Below are 22,842 nucleotides of genomic sequence, written 5' to 3'. Positions count from 1 at the left end.
GATAAGCGATTTATGGTGTGCCCATGTGTTTGTTCCACATGATAATGGGTGCCTATTGTAATGCTGCATGTCTTATATGTTGTCTGATGACTTTTTTAGGATTCATATTTCTTCTATGTTGTAGCTATGTTGATCTGGTTGTTTTGTTTGCTTAGCAGTAAATTCCTCATTTCATTGTGTCCCTTTAACCATGTGTTGAGCAGTATGTTTTTCAACACATTGTTTTCCATGCGACCCTGTTGCTGTGTGACTGTGTTAAGATTTATAACGGCATATCTTATTTGGCTATATTTGTGAATGTATCTTGAAGTCATTTTTGTATGCATTGATGTGCTGTTTTGTTGCGGGAGATGGCTTTCTTTGCTGCATAGTATACACCTCATTTACATGCTTGTAATAGTGGGCTCTACTGTTGGGGATGTTTTGTGCTGTAGCCTCTTTTTGCTGCACGGTATGTTAGGTACTTTGTTGAATCTCTCTGGGCGCATGTTGCATGGTATATTTTTGAATGTGCGGAGTCCCTGCGACTGTGTTGCTGCATCGCTGTGTGCTGTAGCAGTGGTATGATTTGTGTTGATGTATGTCGTTTGGCTACCTTACTGTATGTATTTGTCATGTCTCCAGGCTGGGATGGCGTGCTGTTGTGGTGGATGGTTTGGGTTTTCTTTTAGCTCAGTGTTTTTCTCATTTATGGGGTGCTCTATTGAGTGTGGATGTGTTGTCATAGATGATTTGTTTTATTTCACAGAATATTCCTGATTTTGTTGTGTCCCTCTGACCTTAGTCTGCATACCTTAATTGGGGAGTGTTTTCGCATGGGGGATATGGAGTTTGTGGTCTGCGTATTTTTCGGTGTCTTTTGCAGTATTTTTGAATCTCAGTTTGGGACACTGCAAGTTGTGCGTGCTGTACTGCACATGACGAATTTGGTATGCCTATCTTGTTGCGTTTCTTGTGGATTGATACTAAATCTACTTGGCCATATGCATCAACTGCACAGGTACGGACATATTAGTATTTATTTGAGGCCTTAAAAAGTGAATTTCTTCAGTTTGGCTGAGCAGGTTTTTTGGAAGGTGTATGCAATTCACTATCTCAGCTTTAAACCTAGGTGTGTGACAAAAATATCTAAAAAAGAAAGTGGAAAATGTGGAGTTATCATGGAATAAATGCTCGATTTCACACATCTGTGGAGCCCCCAATGACAAAACAGCAATTTCAGGCATTAAAAACGTTTGGCTGGAGTGTTTAGATTTGTCTACATCAGATGCATGCTAAATTCTGAGGCGCATGCTCTGTAACATATGTACCTTTTTTTTTTAATTCAAACCATTGTTTTTTAGTTCGATCAACAAACTTTTATACATTAATCGTTTCTTCATATTATACAATTAAAATTTTCTGAAAAACAGTTTTTCTTCCTACATAACTATACCTTTACCTGCTATATACAATTTAATATAAATTATATAATAAACAATTCCAAATTCATTAATTTGCTGTTCACTATATGGCCAATGTTTTGCCATCTTCTTATGTGCATATGTTTAGCAAATAAAGGTGGTATAAAACACTATTTTGGTAATTCAGTTTAGACTTAAATGTAATTTTTCAATTTTTTTTAAAACAGCTGCCGGATAGCATGGGCATAGCCGAACCTCTTTTTGAGCACATGTCAGAAGGAAACAACACTTGCCAATCCCTGTTATCTAACAGCTAGAACAGCAGGCAGGCAACATTTGCTGGCAACAAGCAATAGAAAAGGAATGTTAGTTACAACAGCAGCTACTCAGCCCCTTTAATCTTTTGGAACATATTTTCAAGTTCATAATTAATGATTGTTAAGAGTCTTCACAAAGACAATATGAAACTCGTTCTAGTCCCCCACATACAGGTTAGCCTAAAGCCATTCCCTGGTTGCCTCAGAGAGTACACACTCTGTTGCAATTGTTAAAATATGTGTAGTCTCAAAATGTGGACAAAATATAACTAGATGTTTCAGCGTTTCCTTAATAGAGCCATCATTACAGAACCTACAACCCAATTCCCCATCTGCTTTCAGATGAGGGCTCCAGCTACCAATTCTTTCTAAAGTTAGGTATTGGTTCAACTTGAAACGAAAATAAATTTCTCTGGCTTTATTACAGGGAAACTGGATTACAAATGGTTTGTGTGGACTTCTTGGAGAGCAGAAAAGGGCTGCTTCCTTGTATCCTTTAAGTTCAGCTATTCGGTTTAATGTTTTGCACCAGTCATGCTCAATAATACGCAATTTCACATGATTTGGTCTACATTCTAAATCTGCTGGTTCAAGTGCAATTTCGTCCAATAGCTGGACCATTGTAAGTAGTAGATCGTGATGGAGGATCGTTCAGAGGCAACCATTAGTTGTCCTAGATCTTCGTACAGACAATTATCTGGAGGATGTAGCATTCTGGCAAAGTTAGAGACTAGGCGCCAGTTCCGACGTGAGGACAAAGCAGTTAGACCAAGTTCCTGCATTATTATCACATTAGGAGTGGATTGGGCCAACCGCAATGCTCCCTTCCATATGCGCCATTGAAGTTGGTCAAGATAGCTGTTAATATTCACAAGGCACATATCCAATGCGAACAGGAGCACAGATTCCACTTTCAAGATGTAGAATTGCAGTAATGGCAAAAGTGAGAATTTGCAGAACTTTACGTAAACCATCCTCATTTGGGTGGAAAGGGGAGCCGCTTTCTTTTGTAATATCTCCTTCCACATTACCAAGGAATTGGAATCAGATATTGTGTAACCAAGATAGTGGATGGCAGGCACTATGATTATAGGATAGTTCCCAATTCTCCAGTTGCGGGTGATGTTTTTCCTCTTAAAATTCCTAAATACAACAATGTGAGATTTTTCCACATTGCATTTTAAGTTGTGGGTCTGACAATAGGAGGCAAACAAGTCTAATTTAATTTTCAGGCCTTTGGGCGTACGATCGAAGATTATTATATCATCGGCAAAGGCTAGCCATTGTATGTTTAAATGGCCAAGCCTGAAATCTCTTCTGTCCAAATGTCATTAATACCACATAAGTAGAGATTAAATAGCGTGGCCGCTAGGTTGCATCCTTGCTTTACACCAACATTGATCTTTATCGGATACGTTGTTGCACCTAGGTGGTATCTGCTTGAAGCTTAGATATCAACTGTATTATATACTAAGGTATATTCATGGTGGCCATTTTTTTCCAAAGTAGTGCACGTATGACACAGTCAAAGGGGGAAGTAAGGTCTATTGAAGCCATGTAAAGTGGACCAGAATCCCGTTTTTTGGTTTTCGCTAGTAAGTGCGCCATAATTGTTGCATTAAGGGGAGTACCCATCCTTGCCCGGAATCCAATTTGATGTCTGGATAAAATCCTAAACTGCCCAATAACCGCTTGTAATTCACCCAAAAGCAGGCTAGCAAAAACTTTTGCAGCAGTATCAATTAGCGCAATCGGTCGAAAATTACCTGGCTCAGACCTTACTCCCTTTTTATATATTGGCACAATGATGGAGTTGTGCCAAGAAGGGGGGGGTGTCAGCGCTTACTAGAATATTATCAAAATGTTTCTTAAATATCTGAGCCCACATAGCTGCATTCCGTTTGAGTACACAAGGTGGAATTCCATCGGGGCCCGCTGCTTTCGAGTATTTTAAACTGATAATTGTGGTCTCTATACTAGGCATTTCCCATAACGGGAAAGATGCAACGGCTAAGCTGGTCCATTTATACTCGATTTTTACAATGGCTGCTGTGCAGAGATCATGGAAGACTGGTCAGTGGGGAGTGCAGTAGTTCCCGCCCTGAGCAAAACCCATGTGGATCGTCTATCCCTGTGGCAGAGAGTACCAAACATTTTCTGATTTACCTGATTAAGAAGGAAGTACTTATGATCTCTGCATTTGTTTCGATAGATGTTCAAGACCCTTTTTTTTCCAACAGTAAAGCCCCCCACATGGGAGAAGTTCTACGCATTTCACGAAGAGCCGCATTCTTAGATCTTTTGGCTTCAAGAATAAAGTTGGAATTTAGAGTGGTGTAACCTACGGGCGGGTGAAGACTATTTGACTGCAGCAAGTTTATTACTCCAGTTATTATTCTGGATAAACCATCAAGTTCTAGATCTGGGGATATTCTATGATGGTGCGAGCTGTAATAGAATATGAGGTGTGCAGAGATCATATCATTTACCTTATCACAAAGTCCGGTTGCCCATCGAATTGATAAACCCAGTCGATCCCCTTCTAGCAGCCCTTGGTGATGGTCCTTGACTAATAATGCCACATCTAACTGCAGGTTCAAATGAATCATGTAATGGTCACTATAGCCAGGATCAAAGATTTTGATGTTATTTCAGAGCGACTGCAAGCCCCGAGATATGGCAAAATAGTCAATACAAGTGGAACTGCCACCTCTCCTCCAAGTAAAACACCCATCGCTAGTTTCAAAAGGGAGAATGTCTAGATCCCAGGATTCCAAGTACTCCTTCCACAAACGACCTCTGTGTCCCACTTGCTGAGTAGCCCCACAATTCACGAGATTAGAATTTATTTTCATACAATACGCATTGAAATCCCCTCCTAATATGATATCACGAGTAGGATGCACTGATAAAACTTCGTCAAATAGGTTATCCAACTCTTGAAAGGCAAATATTATGCTGAGAGTTACAAGATTGTGATATAAACATATAATAAGAAATGGAGTTGACTGTTTACCCTTAAGCAAGATCAGTACGGCCAACATGCAATTGCATTATAGACATCTAACACAAGTGCATTTAGGTTGGTGTTTAAGCATATTGCTAGTCCACCGTACGGCCTACCACATGTGCCTCGTTTCGCTTTTGTTTGTATGACAGTGTATCCAGGGAACAATAATTTGTGGTCCCACATAGTTTCCTGGCATAACATAATGTCACATTCCATACCTACGCGTGCATTACTAAGCCACTGCTTTAAATAGTTAAAACCACACGAGTTCCAAGACAGAATGGATAACGAAAATCTCTCGTTAGTGGGGAATATTATTCACAGCAGGGTTTAGAGTGTTGTATAGGGCGGCTAACCATGACCAGTCCTTGCTAGTATTGGATAAGCCTACTAATTGGGCAATGACTTCTGCATTTACCCCACTCTGTGCAACACCAGAGGCTAAATTTGGCAGATGTTCAGGAGTATGCACTAAAGGAGTTCCATTAAATGAGATGGCATCATCAATAGAATCGAAGGGGTATGGCATAAGGCCGATAGAACGCAACTCTTCCGTATATTGCAAGAGGAGGTTGGTAATGATGGCCGATTGCACCTTGCACACCATTCGATGGTTCTGAATAGGCGGCAGGGTAATCCACTCAATATCTGTCGTGTGGAGAGTGCGCAGACCAGGAATACGACCAAAGGCCTGCAACAGTGCAGATCGATTGAGTCGCTTTATGCCATTCTTGTCCGAGATAATTTCCCATCCTATAACCATAGTGGACTGTTTGGGCAATTCCCCAGTCGTTTCAAAGTCCTCCCCAGAATGTACCGGAGATGAGTCCCGCTGCTTTTCGCCCACTCCCTTTAAGTCTTGCATGAGTGGAAGCTTTCTCCTAGACTCGATCTGATTCCCCGGATAGTGAGGCTGGTGACGGTCATCGTTTACTAAGATAGCCCTATAGGCTGGCTCGTGTCCAGCTCCTTCTCACTTTTGGTGGATGCTATCTCTAGTACCTTTCCTATTTGAGTGATTTTATTGTCGACAGATTTGAAAAAAGCATGTAGTTAGGTCTGAGACGATGAGTGCGCTTTCTCATCAGTAAGGGCATGCGCCTTCTGAAGTGGGAATTTTTTGTGGTTTTTATTAGAAAGAGTTTCCCTAGGATCCATGCCATTTCAAGTGATTGTCTCTATTTCTGGATCGGTTGCTGGTGGAGGTACATTGCTCTTTGCCATTTTTTTTTTAGTTTTTTCGTTTGCTTTTACTTGGACACCAGGCTCCTCTTTAGAAATTTGGGTCGCTTTTTTACGATCTGCTTTCCTTTTCAAGGCGCGGAAAAAAAGTATTTTCTCCCTCCTTGAAATAAAGGAACTCTCTACCTGGTGGGGGGAACTTTCAGCAATTGCAGGTGGAATGCTATCAGGAACAGAATCAATTTGGTCATTGTTCCCAAATAGTTTGATTAGTGCTGAGGGGCTGTCCGGGTGGAATACCTGACCCCGCCGTAGAGCCAAAAGAATCCCCCCGATTTCTCTTCCCCCGGGCCATGTTGTAAGAAAAATAGCACCTGTTCCAGCTTCTCAGCATGTGAAGCAACTTCCATACATAGTTGGGCATGCGTGAGAATGTGGCAGGAGGTGTCAGGTCTTGGAGCAATCACAGTTTGCGCAAATGATTGCGGGAATGCGTAAGTAACTCAGGGAACATTCGTGACTTTAGATTCATTCAGGGGGGCAGCTGGTTCATCTGTTTGCGTAGTCACAGAGATATTTTGAGGTGTGTCCATTTTCAACGGTTTCTGCTCCTCTGTGCTCGTCTAAGACTGTCCGCAAATATGAAACCCTCCAATTTATAAATTTTTAATATGATTTCTGTCAACGCTGATTTGCAGTCCCTCAATTCATAATGCGTGTACTCATGTCCACGATCCAATAGATTCAGTATTCCCGTTAGTACGGGGTAGGATGCTTCAAGGGATTGCATGTCCTCAGTGGGTTCTAAGATGTCAAAACCCAATGGGTTTGACAGCTTTTTATCAGGCGAATACAATGGGTCTATTTCAAATTTTGTAGTACCACTTGGTGCTCGGGTTGGAGAGGAAGGCCAAGAACTAGAAACAGGAAAGTTGGAGGGTTTAGATTCATGCAAAGGAGGTGCTGGAGAGATATTTATATCCTCCATGTGTACCAAATCTTTGCAATGAATATGCACATCCACTCTCTTACAACTAGGGTAAGTGACTGGAGTGGAAGGTCCAGCTGAGAGCCGCACATGTTTTTCGAGCGCTGCGAGTACGACTGGGGCTAGTATGGAATTGTCAGCAGGTGAGGAGGGAGTGTCCTCAATAGAATGCCCGGGGCCAGGAGGTATGATATCCATACGCAGCGCCAAGGGAAGGAGACCCATTTGTTGCATCTGCGAGTGCTTGGGCACGCGCATAAGAAAATGCCACCTCATGCTTTATTAGGTCCTGGTCAGTTACAGGACCCCAGTGCGCCGCCAGGCTGGTGCCCTCACTCGGCATAGGAGCATCACTCCTCACGACTTCCTTTGATAGTGACATTTGTTTGTTTTTTTCGTTTTTTTTGGCATTTTCAGGTTTGCAAGGAGACAATTTTAAAGGGTGACCACTACGTAAGCAAGATACCATTTAGGCCTAGTGTGCTACGCTCTGTAAGGGGCAAGCGCAAAGTCCCACAGAAACACCACCCAGACCAAGAAATTTCTCAATTGAGAATCAGCCAAGGGGCCCGTGCTCCCGGCCTCACCGCCCAACAGCCCAAAACCACTTGGAACCCACTTCGATTGCCGCCTACTTTGATTGTGTCACTGTTTTGGCAGCAACATAATTCAAGAAGTGGAGTTATATAATCAAACAGTACATTAGATATTCATAAGATCACCTCAGTGCAAAATAGCAGATTGATTGAACAAAACAGCCCTATATCCGATGGGCTAGAGATAGGAACCGATCCAAGGGATAGAGTAAAAAACAAGGAGATAAAGTTTTTTATTTTTATTTTTTAGTTTTTTACACTAGCGATAGGATACCAAAACGCTCCAGAGATATTGTACGGAGGCCACGGATGTTAGACAACGTTTTTGGCCTTTTTGTGCACCCAGCGCCCCGCGCACCGTGAACAGTTAACAGTACTTCAAATGTACTTCCACGATGTGCGCGCGCGGGTACGCTGGGTGCGCGTAATTTGTTTCAGCCAGGGGGGAGTCACCACACCAAGGGGCAGGTCACCGTTCCAGGGCACACCTTCAAAGAGGGAGGGAGAATAACATAATTAGCGATTTGCGTATTATAATATTTGCAATATTTGCGATTTCCCTGATGCCTCCGTGTTTGAATGCGTGAGCTCGTCAAGCACAACAAAGACACTAGCACAACGTGACCCGTGCAATGTGCATAACATGGCACAAGCCTCGTAAGTCCTCGTGTGTGATTAAACTCCAAGCAGGCAAACAGTCACCTTCACTTCCTATAGAAGAGGCCAGGCACTTGTGTATCCGAAAAAGACTTCCTGATGCCTCCGTGTTTGAATGCGTGGGTACACAGGGAGTCAGCTTCCAAGGGAGCTCCGGTAGTATACGGCCACAGTTAACAGTACTTCAAATGTACTTCCACGATGTGCGCGCGCAGGTGCACTGGGTGCGCATAATTTGTTTTAGCCAGGGGGGCGTCACCACACCAAGGGGCAGGTCACCGTTCCAGGACACACTTTCACTTCCTATAGAAGAGGCCAGGCACTTGGGCATCCGAAAAAGACTTCCCTGATGCCTCCGTGTTTGAATGCGTGAGTACACAGGGAGTCATCTTCCAAGGGAGCTCTGGTAGTATACGGCCAAAGTATACAGCCACAGTTAACAGTACTTCAAATGTACTTCCATGATGTGCACATATATACCTCTTTACAGCTGCCAATCTATGAAAAATGTTTGTCGCAGCACTCTCTGCCACGGGGGTGGGATGGGCACTCAAAATGTTAATTCAAATAACTCATCATATGTCTCTGAGATTGAAAGGAGCAATGTATATGGAACAGTGTACTTACTGCATAGATCAAACTAAGATTGTATCTCACATTATTAGATACATCAGTCCAGTCTCCCTCTAACCATCATCCATCATCCCTCTGCAAATCATCGATCCATTTCAGTGTTTCGTCTGAAACAACCCTTTCCATAACCCACAAAATCACACAGTTAAATACCTTTGTTTCATGTCAACATTTATCTTTATACTTCTAAAAATATATACAATCAATATGCATAAGGTTATAGTTAGGAAAGATTTCTCTTGTAGGTAATTTTCCCTCCTTATTCTATGGACCCCCAAACATTTTGCTTTTGTCTTAAACCTTGTCCTGACTTTTGCAGTTTTGCACATTTGTTATGGGGAAACTGACTTTCAGACTTTCAGTACTGGGAAACTATTTTTCCCTTTCGTCTTTTTACATGTTATCATTTTGGGTAACTTTTTCATATTGCACAAAGCACCTTTCCATGCAGTGCACCCTAGACCTACAGTCAAAGGATTTTTGGTAACTTTTAAATGTGGTTAAAGACAAACTGCTGGCAGCAGTTACATTTTTACCACTTTTGCTATATTTGTTGTTTTCTATCTCCTGTTTACCATGTTTGGCTACTAACTGTGGCTAGTGGCCTAACATGGCCATGCAATGAGGGTTTTTGATTGTGCTTTGGTCATTTTGTTCTTTTGCCTTCTTCCAGCTTTGCCGGGTCAGGGATTTCCTTTTATAGTATAGTCATGCATTTGCCTGGGAACACAGTTCTTTTCGCAGGCTAGTGCTTGCCATGTTTGTTGGGTCCCAGGAAGTGTGTTGGGATTGTCTGGTCCCAATCCCAAACTGGTGTCAGTATGTCTGGGAGTGCATGCATGAATCAGACCCCCATTGGTCCATGATTGGACCACTACTGGTGCGCATGTGATAGGCAGATCTTTCCATTGGAGGGCTCAGTCTGATCACTCACCTACATTTGGGAGAAGAAATGAAGTCCTGCAGCCATTCCAGCAGATCAGAAGAGGGGCCAAGTATCCTGTCTAGCTATGCAGAAGACAAATTCTGAAGAGGCCTGACGACCATCTCTTGCTGTTGTCACAATAGAGTCCGTTCTGGCTACTGATCTCAGAAGACCCTTGCTGGTGCTTTGACCGTTTTGACTGGGGAGAACCAATCAGGCTCTATGCCTTCCCGCAATCCTGCAGCCTGGAGTCTTCGGAAGTGTACCTGGACCAGCTGGTGGACTGACCAACTCCGTTTTTTGGCTACCATGCTACAATTGGCAATTTGCCTTTTGGTCTGGAACTTTGGTGGTCTTCAGCCAGTCCTACAATTCACCTTCTTGCCAGGATTCAGCATCCCAGCATCGACGGGCCCTGTTCTGGAAGGTTTCCTTTGTTCGCGACTTCTGAGATGCCTGCTGTTGCTGTGTGTGCAGTGACTGTCGCTGGAACCAGCCATCCCCCATCTGTTAGAGTGTCCTGAAGAGTGCTGCATTATTGCCTGCTTCATTTTTCCACTATAAATGGTTGTACTCAGCTCCTGTACCCGAACTGACGATCCTTGCACTCGCAGCTGATGGGTTTCTTCTGCTGCATCAAATGATGGGAAAACCTACCTCCATCAAACCCAATTCGACATGCCAAGTCCTTGGGGAAAATCAGAATACAGGCAATGAGTAATCGCAATAATATTACCAGCGCCCCTATCTCCTCCATTTTAAAGTAAGTTTGCAAAGAACTTTGCTTCATTTTATAATACTTTGCTTTTGCAACCACTGTTGAAAAAGCCCTCCAAAAGATAAGAAAAGTATTGCATTCACCAGTAAACTCCTTTGAAAGTCTTCTGAACTAAGTTTCACATCCGCTGGAACATTTCCCTAACTTTTTCCGAACTTCTAAAAATACTTGTAAACCTATGGGCACAAGACCACATTCGACTTAGGGTTGGACTTTTCATGTTTGTGGTCCTATTCCTGTGGACTGTTGATGCAATTGTTAACTACTTACCTTCCATTTCAGTTGTTGGGTGGGGTATGCACTTTATACTTTGCATTAACTATGACTGTATTTATGTTTTATACTAGTAGTATTGCGTAATAACATTACCTGTTTGATTCATTTTCCTAGTGCGCTTTTGGGCCTATAATAAATATGGATTTTTTATACTTACTGTATAAGTGTAATCCTTGTATATTTCACTGTGCTTACTCATTTTGGACCCCTGAGCCCACTCACCTCTCCTGAGACATAGCCTTGAACACTCTCCATGCTACCTGGATTGTTTTGGCCAAACTCCCAGAGTTTCCCCTGTTCACTATAACTAGAGTCAACTCCTAAACTCTGTCCACAAGGCCAAAGTTTACAAATCCATCTTAACAGTTACGTAATAATTACTTTATATCTACTGTACACTTTTCATGTGATCCATTAGACACTATATTACTTCCTCTGCCCCATCTTAATAATAATGTCACTTTTTATATTGAGTTTTGTGCCAGATTCATCCAGCGTATTGGCAATGTAGTGATAGCTGTTATCATTGCCATGTCTATTCCAATCAGTATGCTGACGTCATTGAACATTGAACTTTTATTACGGTGCCCTGCAGCCTATAGGAAAGCACAGCTGGGTAAACTACTGAAAGCCAATGATGAGATCACTCCAGGGATTTCACATTCTCACTAGAATCTGGTGGCGAATGCCCTCTCAACTGTACACCTACGAAATTTGAATATGTTAATCGGAGACTAAACTCCTCGGGAGAGCTAAATGATTAGCACGTGCTGCAGGGCTTTTGGTGCTAAGCATTCCTGTTGACAGATACTCATCAGCCCCATATCAACTTTTGGTCAACTCTTCCCCCGCACAACTGGGCAAGGCAATCTAGATGCCCTGGTGCAATAACGAGCAGCCAATGCCATTTATTCTGCCTTGTGCTCCTTCAGGGTTCGCTTGTTCCTTCGGCTTGTTCTCTATCCACTCTTGCTCCCCTGAAGATGGTTGCAGAGGCTCGGCAGTTTGATCATACTTGAAGGAACTGCAATGGCTTCCTTTGGGTTGCAGAATCCTGTCTAAGATCACTTGTTTGACCCAAGAATATGTCTATGATTTGTTAGTGTCATACCTGAGCGCTGTACATAGAACACATTTACATACATTAATCATCCCAACGGAAGTCAGTACTCATTTCTCAACCTCAGAAGTATGAAAGATTGAGTTGGCCTTGCCGGGATGCGAACCTGCGACGTGCAGATCACACATAGATCCGCAGCAGCGCATGCTCAACCTTATCCATGCTCAGAAAGCCAGTTACCTGGCTAATAAAGCCTTATCTGGTGGGAACAGCCTTCCAAGTGGGAATAGCTTCTGGTTGGAGGTTGCCAGATCTCAATATACCTCTGCCGTTAGTTCTTTACGTGGGGTCGGATTTACTGTGCTGGAATAACCTGCTCCCACCCCACACCCCATTCCCTCCACCTTCCCCTCATCAAATTACTGATTTATTGAGTTTACGTAAATATTTCAAAACTAGGCTAAGGAACAATGTTTTTTTCGTGAACTATGTTTACTTTAGAATTTCTTTCAGCATGTTTGTATTGTTTGGCTGTTTTCATTTCTGTTACTATATTCTTATACCTGGAAAGCCTTGCACAGCGCTCGGTGGCATCCCAGTGGCATGGCCACGCTTAACCACAGACTGCAAATAAATCAATGGATTCATCCCTCTCAGCGCGGAATTTCCGAAAGACACACACAGAATAATATGCCAGCGCGTTTGCTCAGGTCAGCGAATCCAACGTGGCAGGTTCACCGGTGAATATCACAGATTAGCCGGGTGAGCCTGAGAGTCTGTTGGCAGCCGCTAAATGTCAATTTTAAGATTCTTGTAGGACAGCCGTGATCTTTAACTTTTTCTGGCACTTGGTGATTGGTCTTTGCACTACATTTGAAATACAGAAGGTCCTGAAGTAATTTGAACATTTCGGGCAAATGAATAGCAGCGTCAGAAATCTGAAGGACTCGTGTATTTATAGAATGCTTGCAAGTGGCGAGACATGGCAACGAAGGCCCTGTAAAATGACTGCCCATTACTCTGTTTGAGGTCACATAAGTAGCAAGGCTAGACTATTGATTAAAATGGTATTTTTTGTGTGTGTTTCTCTTACAGTTGTAGTCCATATGAGAGTGACGCTGGGCAGTGTGGTCACAAGCGCGGGTGAGGTGTGAGTGCCCCCAGTCGGTGAAAGCGATATCAGACGCCTCACATCTGGACCCGAAGCCTCCACAATAGTCTTTGGAAAGAAGGGGTGAGTGCATTACCAGGTGTTGTACATCATTCCAGGGACCTAATTTCACCAAAATGCCAGGGGTAGCGGAAGTGACATCACATGACCCTTGACCTCACATTACAGGAACTGATGTCATTTCACCCCACCCCGAAGTGACATCACGGAAAGCGATGGAACAAAACCGTTTACCCCTTGGCAAAACAGGAAGGAGCGTCACATAGCATTGTTTCTCAGTACACTATGACAAATATGGTTACAATATCACTGTAACGTGATATATATTTCATATAAGAATACATCAACATATGTATCAGCAGAAAAAAACATGCTATAGGTGCAACTTTAAAAAGCAAAAGACATAGTCCGAAACTGATGCTTATTCTACTATAGATGCTTTTTGGAGGGTTTTGTCTGCATTGTGAATTTGAGGTGTTTACGGACAGACTAAATCAGGGACTCACCCCCTAAAGTGTGCCTGACATAAACCTTTAATGAGTCTTTAATGAGTCTAGCAATTATTGTTTAGAATTCCAGAAAGACAAATTATTTGTTATTCCTATTCTTTCTTATTTAGGGTCACTACTTAAGGTGTTACACTTGTGGAACACCCTGTTTTTTTTTTTTTAAAGAAGACTGAACAAGAAAGCCAGACACTCTAGAAACAAAGAAGCATGTTGCATTGGCGACAGCCCAGGAGCTTCAATTTGTAAAACAAAAAAAACACCAACATTTTTTTGTTGTTATTTTTTTTAGGGGTAGCAAGGGAGACCTCAGGTGTTGCAGGTGCGACCCCTGGTGACCCCTAAATGATGTCCCTGAATCATTCTGCACCGACCCTGGGCACGTAGCCTTAAACTCATTACATTTTGCTCATCTGTGATAGAGGAATACATTGAGAAGTGTGACTACGATGTCTTGTATTGTACAGTAAATATTAATAAATAGTGCCACAAGGTGGTATAGCGTCAATTCCCGGAACTTGAGGGATGTAAAGATGCCTACCGTTTCACCCTTTCAGTACCTTCTTGCAAAATGTAGTATAAGGATTGAATCTTGCAACCTTTTAGTGTAGGCCTAACTACTGTCAATTTTCTTCTGAAAAATGTGGAAGAAGATAGTTCCCATGGCAGTTTATCTTCAGAAATGTCAAGCCACTCTGGGACTGGTAATCTCCTTCTTGGGCCATCTCCTACTTGAGTCTTTCTCAGAAACTTCTGGATCGCTGGAGATGCGTGGGAGGAAGGGTGTGGAGCCATGGAAGATGGCCACTCTGCGACTGGTAATCTCCTTCTTGGGCCATCTCCTACTTGAGTCTTTCTCAGAAACTTCTGGATCGCTGGAGATACGTGGGAGGAAGGGTGTGGAGCCATGGAAGATGGCCACTCTGGGACTGGTAATCTCCTTCTTGGGCCATCTCCTACTTGAGTCTTTCTCAGAAACTTCTGGATCGCTGGAGATGCGTGGGAGGAAGGGTGTGGAGCCATGGAAGATGGCCACTCTGGGACTGGTAATCTCCTTCTTGGGCCATCTTCTACTTGTGTCTTTCTCAGAAACTTCTGGATCGCTGGAGATGCGTGGGAGGAAGGGTGTGGAGCCATGGAAGATGGCCACTCTGGGACTGGTAATCTCCTTCTTGGGCCATCTCCTACTTGAGTCTTTCTCAGAAACTTCTGGATCGCTGGAGATGCGTGGGAGGAAGGGTGTGGAGCCATGGAAGATGGCCACTCTGGGACTGGTAATCTCCTTCTTGGGCCATCTCCTACTTGAGTCTTTCTCAGAATCTTATGGATCGCTGGAGATGCGTGGGAGGAAGGGTGTGGAGCCATGGAAGATGGCCACTCTGGGACTGGTAATCTCCTTCTTGGGCCATCTCCTACTTGAGTCTTTCTCAGAAACGTCTGGATCGCTGGAGATGCGTGGGAGGAAGGGTGTGGAGCCATGGAAGATGGCCACTCTGGGACTGGTAATCTCCTTCTTGGGCCATCTCCTACTTGAGTCTTTCTCAGAAACTTCTGGATCGCTGGAGATGCGTGGGAGGAAGGGTGTGGAGCCATGGAAGATGGCCACTCTGGGACTGGTAATCTCCTTCTTGGGCCATCTTCTACTTGTGTCTTTCTCAGAAACTTCTGGATCGCTGGAGATGCGTGGGAGGAAGGGTGTGGAGCCATGGAAGATGGCCACTCTGGGACTGGTAATCTCCTTCTTGGGCCATCTCCTACTTGAGTCTTTCTCAGAAACTTCTGGATCGCTGGAGATGCGTGGGAGGAAGGGTGTGGAGCCATGGAAGATGGCCACTCTGGGACTGGTAATCTCCTTCTTGGGCCATCTCCTACTTGAGTCTTTCTCAGAATCTTATGGATCGCTGGAGATGCGTGGGAGGAAGGGTGGGAGCAATGGAAGATGCTCAGCGCAGCCCATCAGTTGGTAGTGGAAGGTATTCTTTTAGGGCCTCTTGGAAGGCTTAACTAAAGTGGGGGGTTAGGGAAGGTGTCCTGAATTTGTTTTCCATATTTTGGGGGCTGTTGATGGCAGCAGACTGCCGCCAGTCCTGGTCTTCTTCGAGGTTCCCCTTCATATAGCTACATCCAGTTATTTATACGCATATGCCAGTTCATCTCAACACCCAACAAACATGATTTTATGTCCCAAGTTCCTCATGCCAGTGAGATGGAAAATGACAGAAAAGTTGTTTTTCGTTCGTTTTTAAAGGTTTTTTCCTTAAGCTATAGACCACTTTTCATTCTGAACAATTTCACAAGCATGGCTACTCAGCTGTCTGGACCACATCCAGGGTTTACCAGATGGATCCATGCTACATTGTATTTTGAACTCCAAGAAGTAGATCAACCAAGCTCCGCTAAACCAGTGTTTCATAATATAGCAAACAGTGGCTTTGCTTGAGGTTTTTACTCACGTTGTTGAGTGGCATGGAGGCGTGGGGTGTTTGGTATGTATCTTTTCAATTGGTTGTAGTCGTGCTAGAGAGTAAAATAAAGATTGCATTGTTTTGTTTGTATGATGTGCCAATTTATCCAGTGTCTCTTTTTACTTTTTCCACACGATACCGTTCTTCTGGATAGGAGAATAGCTTTATCCACCCATCAATTCAGAATACTATGACCGCGTATATCCTTCATTATCAAAATGACTGCATATTCCATGAAATGTCAAACTGCCACATTGAAGGTTTTAGTTCAGACTGCATTTACCATCTCCCAAAGGTTTTGCCATGTGCTGCCAGTGCCGGCACACCACATTTATTTATTTATTTATTGGTCATTTATATAGCGCCTATACACTTAAATAAGCGTTTCAAAGTGCTCCAACGCAGGGAGGCAAACAGAAAAAAACAGAAAAATACATTCTTAATAGGCATAGGGACATTCAGAATGGGCAAGCGTTATGTGTTGGGAGCTACAACATAGAATAAAGAGGAAAACAAACTGTAAACAACATAAACCATAATTATTGTTCAAGCATGAGTGTATGGTCCAGGGCACACAGATGCATGGTGGGTGTCATCATGCCTACCCCCGGGCATCCAGACCAAGTCCATCAACCCCGGAAGCAGGCATCATGTTACCTGGAGCAAACCCAGCAACCCCTGTTAGGGGCTATCTGGGTACAGTCCTGGCGCCTATGGCGCCAGGCTCATATGGGACATTAGTCCTGGTGCCATAGGCGCCAGGCTCATATGTTAAAACTTACCTGATGCAGAGCATGCTGCAAGGGATCCAAGCATCCAAGCCCATGTGAGGCTTGAAGGGCCTATTTTATCTTAGGGACTGTTTTGTTACTCGGGTGTGGCTGTGGAGGAATACTTACCTGGGACTACTTTGAAGGCTATTTAAACCACGCCCGAAGAGCAGCACATGCTTCGTGTTATTCTGCATCCAGCAGCGTATCACTCACCGTGTCTGCAGTCAGCATCCAGCATCCATCACCTGGTTGCCGCATTCCAGCGCCTAAGGGGGACAAGAAAACAACAAGGTGAGCCAAGGGAACAAACAAGGACAATCTCTTGCCACCATATGCTTACCTGATTTTACCGCAGGAGGTTTTATCCACCAGCATGCCAAATCTTCCTACGCTGCACCTCCAAGAAAAGAGAAAGCAGCGAGTTAAACCTTGGCATCATTTACCGGACAGTGTTACAGAACACAGACTCTTACCTGAACGCTTTCAGCTGCCACAAGACGATCATCTTTTGGGTCTAAGCTGCAAAAGAAACAAAGAATTGGAAAAGAGTGATTAATTGGACATTTTGAACTCATTAGAACTATATACTTACGGCCTTTCGCCCGGAGGTTTGGAGCCAAGATTTGTCCAGAACTCTTCCAATATCCTCAAGCCAGTGAAGTAACTGGCCATCAACGCGCCCCTGCATTCTTTGCAGGATGGAGAGCTCATCATACAAAACTATAAGGTGAGCTTTGTGAAAGGGAATATCAGAAGTGATAAGTGGGGACGCAGTGAGGTGTTAATACTTAAATCCAAGGGTGGCTAATTCCCTGTCCCCGTCTTTAGGAGACTATTTCTACGGGTCAAGCAGACGAAGCTAGGTGGGCCAGTCCAGTCAGTCATCTCTGCACTACGCATCACGTTGGTGGAGACCGTGGCTGTCCAGTTCCGCTCGACACCCCTGTGGGAGCCAGGTGAGCATAACAGAGGGGTACCAAGATGTTAAAACAACCAAATTTGAAGTCCATGGCACACAGATGCATGGAGGGGTGCAAAGATGTTAAAAACAACTACATTTGAGATTACAGGGCACACAAATGCATGGAGGGGTGCACATATGTTAAAGACAACCACATTTGAGAGTCCAGGGCATACAGATTCATGGTGCGGTGTAAAGATGTTAAAAACAACCACATTTGGGAGTCCAAGGCACACAAATGCAGGGTGGGGTGCAAAAGTGTTAAAACAACCCAATTTGCAGAGCAAGTAAACACACCAACTTCGAATGTCCAAAAACACACAATACATGATGAACATGGAGGGTGCAGAGCAGGTAAACATACCAGAAGGTGAGGTGCTGCAGAGGAAAGAGATGAAGGGGCCTTGAGGGCCTTCCAAGCCCTGGACAGGCACAGTCAGGGCCTTGGCTAGTGGGCCTTGGGAGGTGGGGCAGCCATCGCCTGCCGGCTTCACCTGATTGGGCTACAAGAAGGTAGCTGGGCCCAATCAGAGCTGTGTTGTTGATGTTAAACAGACACTCCGGTTTCTGCGATGAAGGCAGCCATGATGGAGGGATGGCAGAATGCTGCTCAAAACGAGCAGAATGCAATAAAGCACTCCCGTGACCCCAGAAGCAGCAGCAGGGGAACGCTGCAGGAATCTTCAGCATGGGCAATGATGGATTTTGCAATTTAGGATTTTGTTTTCAAAAGATGCTGCAGTGCACAGAGCACCACTCTGTAATAACAAAAAGAGCCCAACAGGCATGATTTCAGTTGCCAGAGGTGGTGGGGCAGGGGGTCCTCTGTGCCGCAAGGATGCTGCATTGTGCATAGCATCCTTGAGGAAGGAGCAGCATGAAGACATGCACGTTTCTCCTGAGCCTCTCTTGGACACACTCTGATCCAGCATTTCCTCCCAAATTTAGACCAATGCTGTGCATAAACACCTATTTTTTTCCAGTGGTCTAGCCAAGTAAACCTTCTCAACATAATTTAAATATTTTATATGTTACTTTTACTGATGTTATAGTGGCCGCAATGTGAGGTCTACCCCCAGACTTAAAGAGAGGACACTTGTGTCACATTGTCTGGTTGCCTCTCAACAGGCTTGGAGAGTTAAGGGAATATCATGCCCAGAAATCTCTGGATACTTCCTGTTGCTATCATGCAAAGGTTCTGATGGTTACAGGGTTGGGGTTAAGTGGCTGTGGCCCCATGTCTCTAGGGTCGCAGCTACAGTTACACTGGACATGAATCAAACCTGCAAAAAAGTGGGTATGTGGAAGAGCCACTGGAGAAGGTGCAGGGCCAGAGTGCAAGGGAACTGGAGATGTTGAGGAGAGTCAAAGTCAGAGTACCTGTAATGGGAAGAAAGTGCAGCTGGAGTCCAGCAGGTGCCGCTCACATGTGTAGGTGCAGTTCATCTATGGCTAGCGGTATTCAGAGCTCCAACAATTAATGCACAGTACTTTGTCAATTCTGTATCTACAGACCATGGGTTCAGTGTTCTACTGTTGCTCAGTTTATCTGGTGCCCCTCCACATTACTGTTGGGTCAGCAGTGCAATGAGAGCATTAAGGCTTTTGCTCGGAGCAGAGTGTCCTTAAGAATTGTGACCCGATTGTGCCAAGTGAAGAGAGTACTGGTTCCGCATTTCCCTCTGGTCCCTTGAGAAGCCGCAGACATGAGCGTTGCCTCTGGGCCAGATTTTTCTTTGCGAGGCGCAGTCGAGAAGAGCTTTGCATGGCCCTTTTTGTTCAAGAAGCATCTTCTCGCAGGGATCCTTCCTCGAGCTTAACTTTCACAGTTGGACAAGGTACAGATGTGGACTATTCAGTTGGCAATGAAATTACCAAATAGGAAGGTGTATCCATTTAAGCATGTGCCAGCCACACACTCAATGGGGATTGCTACATTCAAAATGTCCCTGCAACTTTCCCAGGCTTTCACTCAGATATGGGTTCTGGCAAGGAATACAGACGCCATTCAAGTATCAGCCCAGATCTAGGTGGACTGGACCAGTGCCGCAAGAACAAAGGATTCAGTTCTGTGTTATATACAGGGGGTCACAGTAGGCATGCCGTCGCGGTACAGCAAGTCAACCCTACCAAAGTTTCTGGCATACACAAACCTGTGGAGCCCACACATCTAACTCTGTGAGGTTACTCACGCAGGGAGCAGGGGAACTCTGGGGCATCATGACCTTGAGATGCTTAGGTCTCCTTAGGGGCATATCCCAAGAAGGCTTACATTCCTTTCCTCTCTTATAGAGCCTTAGTTACTCTCCCTTTAGCGGTTTTATTTCTTCTTCTCCAGATGCCTATTGTTGCTTTGGCTCATATTTATTCTCTTATTTTTGATTCTTTTCCTTGGCACCAACAAGTCTTGTCTGTGGCTTATGTATGTCGCCATGAACTATGTAACGTCTTACCTTCGCTACTACCAAGCCACTTCTTAGGACTTTAGTTTTCCCTCATCTAAATGACAGTTGCTCCCTATATGTAGGTCTTCCAAAATACACAGTTCTTCAGCGATCCTCAATCTATTCTGCACTCTGTAGTCTGGCTTGAGTTATTCTTCTCAGGTTTCCATCTTCCTCTTCTTCATTGGCTCCCCATCAATCAACTTTTGGAGTTTCATTGTCTTTGTATCATTGTTAAATGCATCCACGCCCTTGCCCCGCCTTATCCCTCTGAGCTTATTGTTCTTTTTCAGCCGTCGGGGCAATTACGCTCCTCTTCTCAGGTTTTACTCTCTACCTGGCGTGCCCCTTGTGCTTTGTCACAATTTAGCTCATGTTATGCGCTTGCCCTAAACGGCGGCTTGCATTGCCACTGGATATGCATTCTGGCCTCCCTTTACACATGCTTAAAAGATGATCTGCTGTACACTGTTTTTCCATCCACAAGCCTTTGATTATTTTTCGTGTGTGTTTTAGTTTATTATTTTTCTCACAAATTAATGCATACCTCAAGAAATATCACCGTTCATAGAATCAAATATGGAAATACCGTTTATACAATACAATCACTTGATGAAAATAGTAAGAAAAAGCCATGATTCCTTTAAAATAAATCGATTCTCCTAAACGATCATGAATTAACATTAAGCAACACATCAAGGTGAGAACCAAGGAAGACTATGCATCCGTCATTAGGGGGTACCACAATTCTTCTGAATTTAAATGACGTAGGTTGTGCACGAATTTTCCAAATAATGTTACTCTCATTGCAACGGGGGAATTACAATATATCAACAGATGTTTTCAACGAGTGCATATGATTAATTGTGTTAAATTCACCATGTGATTGTTTCATTGTTTTGCTAATATTCTGTGGATTTTGTTTTTTGGATAACATTGTTATATAAAAGAAATGAGTAAATAAATAAATAAACCACGGAATTGATGAGGCCTCAGATTAGGACTCATCAGGGAGGAAGTCGGTAAACGAAATCATGGAAAAACGTACAGCAATCTCTCGGTGGCCTCTCACTGACAATGCGGTATTGTTACAGAACATGCATGCGTTTCAGTGTCCACAGACGATGACGGCGTTGAGGCGCTCCTCTCCGATACTCCTCACACGGCCGGATTCCTTGAACAGTTTCCTCCTCCCCAGCCTTTTCTGGACAATATATACTGTGGGCTGCTTGAGTCTCCTTTGTCACGCTTGAAATGCTCCCCTTTGACAAAAGACCCACAGTCCAGCAGGGTAATTAAACGTTCCAGCAAGCCCTGCTTCTATGCGCCGTCATGGGCCCTATGGAAGGACAATGCAATCATTCATTGGGGAAAGCATTCTCTGCTGCTGTGTGGGATTTCTGTTTCTGAGATGCACTGTTCAGAGAGTATCTTGCTTGCGATCCTGCATTCTTGAAAGCCCACGGGGGCTTGCTGATGTACTGCGAGATATGGCAACAGGGGTCATTAGAATTCTAATTTTAATTATCCTTTCCAGAGATCTGTGATAACTGAACTGGAGATGCTGAAAGAGGCCCCCGAATAGTGTTCAGCTTCTGAGAGCGAGGCTTCACCACCTCTTGACCTGCATGCGTTACTGGTGTGGCCGAGCTGCGCCATCTTTCTTTCAACAGGCCCTGCACTCTCGCGATGTTCAGTGAATAATGGTGCACTTGAAATGGCAGTATTACACACTGCAGGGGAGGGAGCGCGTGAAGTCTGAGCACAACATTTCCTTGAACGTTTTCATTTCTATTTCTGCAGCCAAACTGTTTTGCATTGGGGTTTTTCCTTTCCCTGGCGAGTTGGACATGGAGTTGAATGACCATGGGCTGCTGCACCGGTAACCTGGCTTTGTGCACCTGCAGTCCTTTCTCTATAGAGTTTAAGAGACCTGATGTTTCCATACCAGAGCCCCTCCTGCAACCACTCCATCAGAATCTCTTCACCGCTGTCTTCATGGGCCGGAGTTTCGTTGAAGAGCAAAAGCAAAAACAAAACAAAATGGGCACGAATCTATGACGCATGACCAGATGCAACCACCTGGCCGGTCTGAGGTACTCCTGGATCCAAGATTTCTTAATAGACCGAGGCACCCACATGCTACAAAGGGCATGCAGAGAAACACAAAACACTCCTCTCCAATTCAATATCCCTTTACTGCTAGTTACGGCTCCTTCATAACTATTCTTCAGGCACACCACTGACGCCAGGGCAACTATTTGCCCAGACCCTATAAGTTTCAGAGGAAATGGAACCTACATAAAAATAAAAGAGCGCACTGTGAAGGAATACCTTGCTTTACTATTCATTTGCGCGTCATAATGTTGTGGTAGGAGGAGGTTAGAGAAAGATACCCGGAGGTTATACGTGTTCTGGATTTTGTACTTTGCTATGTGTGAGAGGTTCTCTTCTCAGTGCCATATTCATCAGGAGCAGTGGGCTTTCATTTCCTATGCGCATGTCTGTAATACCAGTTTTTTCCTGTTGGTGGCAACCTCATAAGAAGTGTCAGAACTGAATGACGCATCGTTTGAAAGAGTCAGCCGCATTCCAGAAAAGAACCTCTTGTTATCTTACCACAAACGTATCATCTCTGGTTTACTAGCCGCTGTTTTTTTTTCAGAGATGCGCGACACTGTCACCATGTTATTAGTG

At 44.1% G+C, this 22,842-nt stretch overlaps 1 protein-coding gene across 7 annotated transcripts in view; it reads left to right on the top strand.

The window, feature by feature from the left end:
- The window catches only part of UGT8 (UDP glycosyltransferase 8), a 570,821-nt gene that overhangs the window by 198,186 nt on the left and 349,793 nt on the right, over window positions 1-22,842 (top strand). For 3 of the 7 annotated variants that reach the window (XM_069631071.1, XM_069631069.1, XM_069631070.1), the window contains one exon: window positions 12,921-13,059. The exons of the other annotated variants lie outside the window; for them this stretch is intronic. The gene's annotated coding sequence lies outside the window, so the exon portion shown is untranslated. The remainder of the gene's footprint in view (window positions 1-12,920; window positions 13,060-22,842) is intronic. 7 annotated transcript variants of the gene reach the window in all.

The sequence above is a fragment of the Ambystoma mexicanum genome, chromosome 6q (assembly GCF_040938575.1).
Source record: "Ambystoma mexicanum isolate Mex_15411 chromosome 6q, UKY_AmexF1_1, whole genome shotgun sequence".
Lineage (NCBI taxonomy): Eukaryota > Metazoa > Chordata > Amphibia > Caudata > Ambystomatidae > Ambystoma > Ambystoma mexicanum.
Note: the sequence above shows the minus strand (reverse complement) of the source record. Positions and strands in the feature narration are given on the sequence as shown.